Source organism: Hoplias malabaricus, chromosome 16 (assembly GCF_029633855.1).
Source record: "Hoplias malabaricus isolate fHopMal1 chromosome 16, fHopMal1.hap1, whole genome shotgun sequence".
Classification (NCBI taxonomy): Eukaryota; Metazoa; Chordata; class Actinopteri; order Characiformes; family Erythrinidae; genus Hoplias; species Hoplias malabaricus.
The window spans coordinates 30,747,170-30,757,745 of NC_089815.1; positions in this window are offsets into that span (position 1 = coordinate 30,747,170).

The following is a 10,576-nucleotide window of genomic DNA, read 5'->3' on the forward strand; positions in this document are numbered from 1 at the left end:
ATAAGCTAACTTATTAAACTGTGCTAATCCCTTTAGCATGGCTGGCCTGTGGCGTGTGTGTGTGTGTGTGTGTGTGCGTGTGCGTGTGTGTGGGAGGTGGTGCTGGGGTCAGGTGGCTAAGGCTGAGAGGAGCTGTAATGAGCGAGGCTAGGCTAGCGGAGCAGAAGGAGGCTATCATCGGCGCTAACAGGGCCGCGGCTCAATGGGCTCTAATTGGCCGCCCCCCCCCACACCACACACACACACACACACACACACACCCCACTACGAACCCTCACACACTCTATCAGATTCACACACCCCACTACGAACCCTCCCCTCACTTAACACTTTAACACCCCATTGAGCTGCCCACTCACACACTGCCCCTAAGGGGGGCTCCAAACACACAGTAATTGAAACAGATTTACCCCGTAACCCTCACCGGGGCAATAAAAACCACCCCCGGCCATGGGTCACACTTCAGCACCAATGAGGCGCAGAGTTATCAGCGGTGATGAAGTGATTATTGATACCTGGAGATTAAAATAAACCGTGGAGGGGGGTGTGCTGACAAGTGTGTGTGTGTGTGTGTGTGTGTGTGTGCACATGTATGTATGTCCTATTAGTCCAGAATGTAGGACGCTTGTCATTTATATTATTAATATATTTATATTAATTATTAATGACATATATATTATTAATAATGTTATTTATTTTAGTCGTTATAAATGAGAGGTGTATACACAGAGTACAGAGCTAAACATGTGGGCATTTAATATACACACACACACTTTATCCTAATTTACTCTGTACTACAGTTTGGAGTCCTTTACTTAGAATAAATATGTAATATATTACAGTTATTATAATTAAAACGCTAACATTCTCATTAATATTTATGATCTCAGACAGTCTAAAAATAACAGCTCACTGGAATATGAATGAACTTTTCCCTCTATATTTCCTCTATATTTTCCTCTATCCACAACAATTCCGCCACCCACCCCTCACCGTGCACAATGCCTCCACCTCCCACGAGCCTCAGTGACCATCGCACAGCCGAGATCAACACAGTTAATAAAGTAAAGAAGACCAGGCTCTGCACCTCTGGGGCTGCTGGACTCCCGCTGCTCCTGGGGGCAGTAGAGAGCAGCTCATTAACTATTCTATTCAAACACTGAATTTAGCCAAGTTTTTTTTTCCACAGTTTGTTGGTTTGTTTGTTCAGTGCAAATTTTGACATTTTCTAAAAAGCGTTCGAGACACTCGCTCATTTAAATATGTATATGATCCCCCTCCGTCTCCCACAGCGAGCGAGAAACTAGCGCTTTATTTAAACGACGCCACAATAAAGAGGAAACTTCTGAAAGGTTTTCCTTCATTGAGCATCACAGAGGAAGTGCATTAGCATGAAGCATTGTTGGCGCACAGCGGAGGGAAAACCCAACAGGTCCTCGTCCTCCGTCCGAAAAGGGAATGCTGTCAATCACAAGAGTCGCAAACTCTTCAGGACACTCCTGAGCAGGGTGTAAACGGCAGCTGCCGAGATCTGATCTATTAACGGCGCGTATGTGACGAAGGCGTTTAAATAGGATTCTCACGTCGTCGTCACTTCACAAACTTTGCAAATGACTTCTCCACAGACTTTTGTCACAGGTCTGAGACCACCACGAGTCTCTCCATGACATCACAACTAGCCTCAGAGCCTCCGAACCTTCACCGCGTCCAGCAGCGACTCCCTGGTGTTGTCTCAGAAGTGTACGTTTGATGAGCTCTAATGAGGTGCTCTTGATGTGCTTTATTTAAAATCCAGAAAAGAAAATCTCTAACCGAGATACAGACACCTGTCCAAAGGCTTCAGAGCTGAACCAAAACTGAGCAAATAACCTGAGACTACGCAGTGAAGCGTGACATAAATCTATATAACATCAACGTCACATAAAAGTTTCCCTGATGAATAAGTTTCACTGGGAAAATAAGCAGAACTCTTGTGTCCAAACTTCTGACGAATTGTAAAAGGCTTTAAAAAGCCCTTCAGGGGTCGAAAGGGAAGAGTGATCCACACAGCAGCCTCAGCAAGAAAGAGCGAAGGAGAAAGAGAAGGTGAAGAAGAAGGTGAAGAAGAGGGAGAGGAGAGAAAAAAGCAGCAGAAGTCATTTACATACACCGCCCTGTCGTCCCAGAGGAAAACCCTCTCACTCACCTCCGAGGAGAAGTCCACTTCCAGAGGATGGAGGAGAAAGAACACAAAAGATCTCGCTCTTCTCTCCCTCTCTCTCTCTCTCTCTCTCTCTCTCTCACTCTCTCTCTCCTCTCCCTCTCCCTCTCCCTCTCCCCCTCAGCATCAGCAGCGAGAGAGAGAGCCACAGGTCAGATTCCCGTAAAGTTCCTGGGGTTCCTCTGGTGCTGAAGGAAAGCGCAGCATCCTTCCGTCCGTGAAGAAAAGGAAAGAAGAGGAAAGCAGAGGATCCTTCAGCCAAAAGGAGAGAAGCGTCTGGCTGTGCTCTCAGCACAAAACAAACAGAGACGGGGGCTTTTTCAGCGCCTGTACCCTGAGTCAGGCCTGTCTTTGAAATGCTTTCTACCCACAACACACACGGCTTTCATTATCTTCGGCGTCGCAGCAAGGCCCAGCTTTAAAAGCTACTGATTTCTTTTTTCCTTAGCCTCCCACACAAAGGAAGGGGCATTTTGTAAATTACTTGCTCGTTTTCAGACCAACAAAAGGTACTTTCATTGAAACTCTTCTTCCTCTCTCTCTCTCTCTCTCTCTCTCTCTCTCTCTCTCTCTCTCCTCTCTCTCTCTCTCTCTCTCTCTCTCTCCTCTCTCTCTCTCTCTCTCTCTCTCTCTCTCTCTCTCTCTCTCTCTCTCTCTCATCTCTCTCTCTCTCTCTCTCCTCTCTCTCTCTCTCACACACACACACACACTCCTCCTCCTCCTTCCTCCATTTGATTTTGCTCAAATTTGATTACAAGGATTGAAAAGGAAAAAGAAAGAGAGAAAGAAAAGAAAGAAAAAAACAGATGGCATCCTCATTCAGCGCCTTGAATGGCTTTATCTGGGCGCCTTTTTAAACTGTGGCAATCCACAAGCATTCAGCTGCAGAGAGAGAGAGAGAGAGAGGAGAGAGAGAGAGAGAGAGAGAGAGAGAGAGAAACTTGACAAAAATTATTGGTTTGCCATTTCTCCTACAACTGCACCAAAGACCTAGAGAGAGAGAGAGAGAGAGAAGGCTCCTTTCTTTCTCCTCTCCCCCTATTCCTCAGTATCGCCTGCCTGGATCAAAATAATGGAGATTAGGTGTTTCATTAGAAATTAGAGCTGGATATGGAGAGGGCTGTCATATTAATAGCAACCTGCCCGTTAGCCCTTCACCGAGAGCTATTCACCTCCACAAAAGACTGTGAGGGTGAGGGTGGGGGTAAGCACAGGAGAAGGGGGGGGGCACATATTGAACCTCTGATTCAGGCCTGATCAATTTTCCATCATCAAGACGCGAGGGGCGATTTTTAACAAAGAAATTGGCACATGACCGGCCTGCAGAGAGCCCCCAGAGCCCCTGAGAGCCCCCAGAGCCCCGCAGCTCTAACTAAACCAAACGCACTCTCTCTCTGCCCCCCAGCTTGGAAATGAGAGAGAGAGAGAGAGAGACAGAAAAAGAGAGAAAAGACACATTCTTTCAGCAGAGAAAAGGAAAGAGACATGGGCTATAATTCCCTTTCTATGGCCCAATGGGCATTTCAGCGTGTCCTTGTTTTCAGCTGTAGATAATTACAGCCTGCAGCAGACGAGAGAAAAAAGAAAAAGAAAGAGAGGGAGTGGGAACAAACAGAGCTACATTATTCCTCCTCGTGGAGAGGTGGCGGCGTTTTTCCAAGGATGAAAAGAAGGCTACAGTGAGGTGTCTGCGGAAAAAAAAACGATGCCAAAAAACCCGGGACCTTTCCCAATTGCTTTGGCCTCGAATCAGTTCGCAGTCAATGGCAGAAGCAGCCGAGACGTTTACTCATTCACTTCAGCGCTTCACAGTTTCACTCCACAGACTCAGGCGTCAGTCCACAGCTCCTCCACAGCCGTGAGCACAAGTCTGAGCACCCTCTGGTCACGTGACCATTTCCGTTTATTCTGATAAGGTCTAAAAGTTCCCAGTCACTCCTCACGGGGAGTGAACTCCACACCTTTAAGGTGCACCTCTTTCTAACAGAAAGGAGCAGCTGCACATGAGCCTCACCCTTCCCAATGCCAAGTGTGGTATAGAGATATATAACCCCCCCAGGACTGGGCTGTGGAGCAGTGGAACTGTGTTCTCTGGAGAGATCAGCTGGAGTAAGGCTTTTGATCCAGAACTTAACATCAACCCCAGCTCCAGACCCTAGCTGATGTTCACGTGGCTGAATGCCATCAAATCCTCACAGAAATGTTCCAAGGTCTAGGCCTAAACACAGTAGCTCACACGCCGTTGGAACATTGCTGTGAATGTTTGATGGCTGGGGACAGGTGTAGGATGAAGGTCCATCTCTTCAGAGAACACTGATGGTACAAGGTTAAGAAGCACAGCTGTGGGTGACATTTAGTGAAGTACAGTGTGTGTGTGTGTGTGTGTACTGTTGAATTAATTAATATCTTTTTGTTTTTGTCAGAACTGTGTTTATGATAAAAATGACTCTAATAAAAAAATAAACAAATTATCACACTGTCCATCACTGCCTTCTGAGAGAGAGAGAGAGAGAGAGAGAGATATGAGAGAGAGAGAGAGAGGGATATGAGAGAGAGAGAGAAAGAGAGAGAGAGAGGATATGAGAGAGAGAGAGAGAAAGAGGGATTTGAGAGAGAGAGAGAGAGAGAGAGAGAGAGAGAGGGATAGAGAGAGAGAGAGAGGGATATGAGAGAGAGAGAGAGAGAGAGAGAGAGAGGGATATGAGAGAGAGAGAGAGGGATGAGAGAGAGGGATATGAGAGAGAGAGAGAGAGAGAGAGAGAGAGGGATATGAGAGAGAGAGAGAAAGAGAGAGGGATATGAGAGAGAGAGAGAGAAAGAGAGGGATATGAGAGAGAGAGAGAGAGAGGGATATGAGAGAGAGAGAGAGAGAGATATGAGAGAGAGAGAGAGGGATATGAGAGAGAGAGAGAGAGAGAGAGAGAGAGGGATATGAGAGAGAGAGAGAGGGATGAGAGAGAGGGATATGAGAGAGAGAGAGAGAGAGAGAGAGAGAGAGAGAGAGAGAGAGAGAGAGAGGGATATGAGAGAGAGAGAGAGGGATATGAGAGAGAGAGAGAGAGAGAGAGAGAGAGGGATATGAGAGAGAGAGAGAGGGATGAGAGAGAGGGATATGAGAGAGAGAGAGAGAGAGAGAGAGAGAGAGGGATATGAGAGAGAGAGAGAAAGAGAGAGGGATATGAGAGAGAGAGAGAGAAAGAGAGGGATATGAGAGAGAGAGAGAGAGAGGGATATGAGAGAGAGAGAGAGAGAGGGATATGAGAGAGAGAGAGAGAGAGATATGAGAGAGAGAGAGAGAGAGAGAGATATGAGAGAGAGAGAGAGAGAGAGAGAGAGGGATATGAGAGAGAGAGAGAAAGAGAGAGAGAGAGGGATATGAGAGAGAGAGAGAGAAAGAGGGATTTGAGAGAGAGAGAGAGAGAGAGAGAGAGAGAGAGAGAGAGGGATATGAGACAGAGAGAGAGAAAGAGAGAGAGAGGAGGGATATGAGAGAGAGAGAGAAAGAGAGAGAGAGAGAAAGAGAGAGAGAGAGGGATATGAGAGAAAGAGAGAGAGAGATATGAGAGAAAGAGAGAGAGAGAGAGAGAGAGAGAGAGAGAGAGAGAAAGAGAGAGGGATATGAGAGAGAGAGAGAGAGAGAGAAAGAGAGAGGGATATGAGAGAGAGAGAGAGAGAGAGGGATATGAGAGAGAGAGAGAGAGAGAGAGAGAGGGATATGAGAGAGAGAGAGAGAGAGAGAGAGGGATATGAGAGAGAGAGAGAGAGAGGGATATGAGAGAGAGAGAGAGAGAGAGAGAGGGATATGAGAGAGAGAGAGAGAGAGAGAGAGAGAGAGAGAGGGATATGAGAGAGAGAGAGAGAGAGAGAGAGAGAGAGAGAGAGGGATATGAGAGAGAGGGATATGAGAGAGAGAGAGACAGAGAGAGAGAGAGAGATGAGAGAGAGAGACAGAGAGAGAGAGAGAGAAATAGAGAGTGGCTCATATCCACAGCAGATGCAGCAGATTCAGTGTAATGTCTATAATCAGAGACTCTGTCACTGCGCTGTTGGTGCGAGCTATTTATAAACTGAACGGATAAAGGTCGAATGTCTTTGGACAGAATCCAGACGTGGAAGTGTCTGGATCCCAGCGCGGAACTGGATTATTATTTCAGCTTGAATAACTACAGATGGTTCGTTCTGATTCAGAATGTATCGATTTTTTAAAACAAATGCCGCTTCATCAGAACTAATCATCCAACACCAGCACCGGACCTCAACGATGGTCTGCCATCAAATCCTCACAGAAATGGTCCAAAACGTGGTTTAAAGCCTTCCAGAAAAGTAGAGAATGTTTCTGCATCGACAAAGAACACACTCCTGATTAACACCCATCAGTTCAGAAGAGAAGTGTGATTAGGAGATGTCCACAAATTTTTGGCCCGTCCGGTTCCATCCCACAGAAGAGGCGATGCAGCACACAACGCTGAAAGAGTTAACGCTGCTCTGATAAAACCGGGTCAGAACACCCACTGCTGAAAGAGTTTAACGCCTCTCTGATAGAACCGGGTCAGAACACACACTGCTGAAAGAGTTAACGCCTCACTGATAGAACCGGGTCAGAACACGCACTGCTGAAAAAGTTAACGCCTCTCTGATAGAACCGGGTCAGAACACGCACTGCTGAAAGAGTTAATGCCCCTCTGATAGAACCGGGTCAGAACACGCACTGCTGAAAGAGTTAACTCAACTCTGATAGAACCGGCTCAGAACACACACTGCTGAAAGAGTTAACTCAACTCTGATAGAACCGGGTCAGAACACACACTGCTGAAAGAGTTAACGCCTCACTGATAGAACCGGGTCAGAACACGCACTGCTGAAAAAGTTAACGCCTCTCTGATAGAACCGGGTCAGAACACGCACTGCTGAAAGAGTTAACGCCCCTCTGATAGAACCGGGTCAGAACACGCACTGCTGAAAGAGTTAACTCAACTCTGATAGAACCGGCTAAGAACTACACACTGCTGAAAGAGTTAACTCAACTCTGATAGAACCGGGTCAGAACACACACTGCTGAAAGAGTTAATGCCTCTCTGAAAGAACCGGGTCAGAACACGCACTGCTGAAAGAGTTAACGCCTCTCTGATAGAACCGGGTCAGAACACACAGCTCAGTGCAGTTGACTATGGATGGGCCTCCCTCAGTCCACAGCTTAAGTGCCCTTGGGCAAGGCACCCAACCCCCAACTGCTCCCCGGACACTGGGACGACTGCCTGCTGCCCCAGGTGTGTGTTCGCCGCTCCATGTGTGTGTTCACTGCCCCAGGAGTGTGTTCACTGCCCCAGGTGTGCGTTCACTGCCCCAGGTGTGCGTTCACTGCCCCAGGTGTGCGTTCACCACCCCAGGTGTGCGTTCATCGCCCCAGGTGTGCGTTCACTGGTTTACTGCCACAGGTGTGTGTTCACAGCCCCAGGTGTGGTTCACTGCCCCAGGAGTGTGTTCACCGCCCCAGGTGTGTGTTCACGGCCCCAGGTGTGTGTTCACTGGTTCACTGCCCCAGGTGTGTGTTCACTGGTTCACTGCCCCAGGTGTGTGTTGACCACCCCAGGTGTGTGTTCATCTCCCCAGGTGTGTGTTGACCTCCCCAGGTGTGTGTTCATCTCCCCAGGTGTGTGTTCATTGGTTCACTGCCCCAGGTGTGTGTTGACCGCCCCAGGTGTGTGCTCACTGGTTCACTGCCCCAGGTGTGTGTTCATCTCCCCAGGTGTGTTCACCGCTCCAGGTGTGCGTTCACCGCCCCAGGTGTGCGTTCACCGCCCCAGGTGTGCTTTCACTGGTTCACTACCCCAGGTGTGTGTTCACCGCCCCAGGTGTGTGTTCACTGGTTCACCACCCCAGGTGTGTGTTGACCGCCCCAGGTGTGTGTTCACCGCCCCAGGTGTGTGTTCACTGGTTCACTGCCCCAGGTGTGTGTTGACTGCCCCAGGAGTGTGTTCACGGCCCCAGGTGTGTGTTCACTGGTTCACTGCCCCAGTGTGTGTTGACTGCCCCAGGTGTGTGTTGATCTCCCCAGGTGTGTGTTGACCTCCCCAGGTGTGTGTTGACCTCCCCAGGTGTGTGTTGACCTCCCCAGGTGTGTGTTCATTGGTTCACTGCCCCAGGTGTGTGTTGACCGCCCCAGGTGTGTGTTCACTGCCCCAGGTGTGTGTTCACTGGTTCACTGCCCCAGGTGTGTGTTCACTGCCCCAGGTGTGTGTTCATCTCCCGAGGTGTGTACCGCTCCAGGTGTGTGTTCATTGCCCCAGGTGTGTACCGCTCCAGGTGTGTGTTCATCGCCCCAGGTGTGTGTTCACCGCACCAGGTGTATGTTCACCGCTCCAGGTGTATGTTCACTGGTTCACTGCCCCAGGTGTGTGTTCACCGCCCCAGGTGTGCGTTCACTGGTTCACCGCCCCAGGTGTGTGTTCACTGGTTCACTGCCCCAGGTGCGTTTTGATCGCCCCAGGTGTGTGTTCATCTCCCCAGGTGTGTGTTGACCGCCCCAGGTGTGTGTTCACTGGTTCACTGCCCCAGGTGTGTGTTGATCGCCCCAGGTGTGCGTTCATTGGTTCACCGCCCCAGGTTTGACTGCCCCAGGTGTGCGTTCATCTCCCCAGGTGTGTGTTGACCGCCCCAGGTGTGTGTTCACTGGTTCACTGCCCCAGGTGTGTGTTGACTGCCCCAGGTGTGTGTTGACCGCCCCAGGTGTGTGTTGACCGCCCCAGGTGTGTGTTCTCTGCCCCAGGAGTGTGTTCACTGCCCCAGTGCACTAGTGTAACTGCACTCATTAATAACTCCTATACGACTGTTGTCCAGTGACTTGGACCTTTTCATAATCAGTAACATTTACAAAGCTGAAAGACGTCACGATGCCCCGAGGTTCCCCCCGGTGAACACTACAACAGCAAACAGCGATGAGATAATTACAGCGTGACACAAGTAAAAATATCTGAGTCAGAGGAGCCCCGAGGAGCTTCGGAGCATTTAACACCACAGCTCCGACACCAAGAGAGTCAACATCCCTCCAAACGCCATGAATAATTCAGAGACATTACGAGAAACATGTGTAAATACAGATTATAACCTGAGGTTCACCTCCTGACATTTATCAAACACTCCTCCGAGGCCAAGCGCAGGTAATTATCGTCACCCAAGATTAAAATAAATAGGTGGCATAGAAATAAACTAGAGATAAAATGACCTTAAATATATTTATATATTTCTATATTTCCTGTGTGGTGGGAATAAGCCGCTACATCGGCGCACTTGATAAAGGGATTACTGAAGTGCATTATGCCGCGGCGCAGAAATCTGGATGTGGAAGGGGCCAATTTGATTAAATAATTCTTGTTTCCGTTTTGCAAACCTTGCAGTCTTATTTCTGAAACTGAAAATTCAGCATAATGTCAGATTTAAGAGCAGTGAGAGAGAGAGAGAGAGAGAGAGAGAGAGAGAGAGAGAGAGAGAGAGAGAGAGACACTAACCCAGAGAGAGTCCGACTGCCGACACCGTGAGCTGTTTTAAGAAGAAAAAGCAACTGCAAATTTTACTGGAGCTACATTTTCCCTAATTTCCCGTCCCGAGCTCGTCACACTCGGGGATTACCTGCAAACGGAAAAGATTCAGACCCGATTCACAAGGAAATGCTTGAGAAAGGACGTGGAAAGGGTTAAATCAGCAGTGCTGACCACGTATGTCCACTTCAGATACATTAAAAACAAGCAGGTTTATTAAAGCTCAGATTATTCTCTAACAACACTGTCATTAGAATGTGAACCTATTGGCAGGTCCTGGGCTTATAAAGGGTTAAATCCTCTGAATTAAGATTAAATGCTAAATACCCACAGCTTCTGCTGGAGCACTAAAGGCTAATCTGTATGCGGTTATTGACACTCGAGCTACAAAGACAGATATTATACCATTATTTCTACAAACAAGTCTGTTTTTTGTTTGTTTGTTTGTTTACTCGTCACATCCAGCCTCAAAAGTGTCCTGTGTCCAGTGACAGAACATCAACACAAACCAGATGAGCTACTGTCTCTGACTCTACATCTACAAGGTGGACCAACGAGGGAGGAGTGTCTCACAGAGTGGACAGAGAGTGGACACAGGGTTTAAAAACTCCAGCAGCACTGCTGTGTCTGATCCACTCTACACCAGCACAACACACACTAACACACCACCACCACGTCAGTGTCACTGCAGCGCTGAGAATGATCCACCACCACATCACACCTGCTCTGTGGGGGTCCTGAGCGCTGAGGAACAGGGGGAGGGGGGGGTAACAAAGTATGCAGAGCAACAGGTGGACTACAGTCTGGAAGTGTAGAACTTCAGTGTGCACAGTGGCGCTGA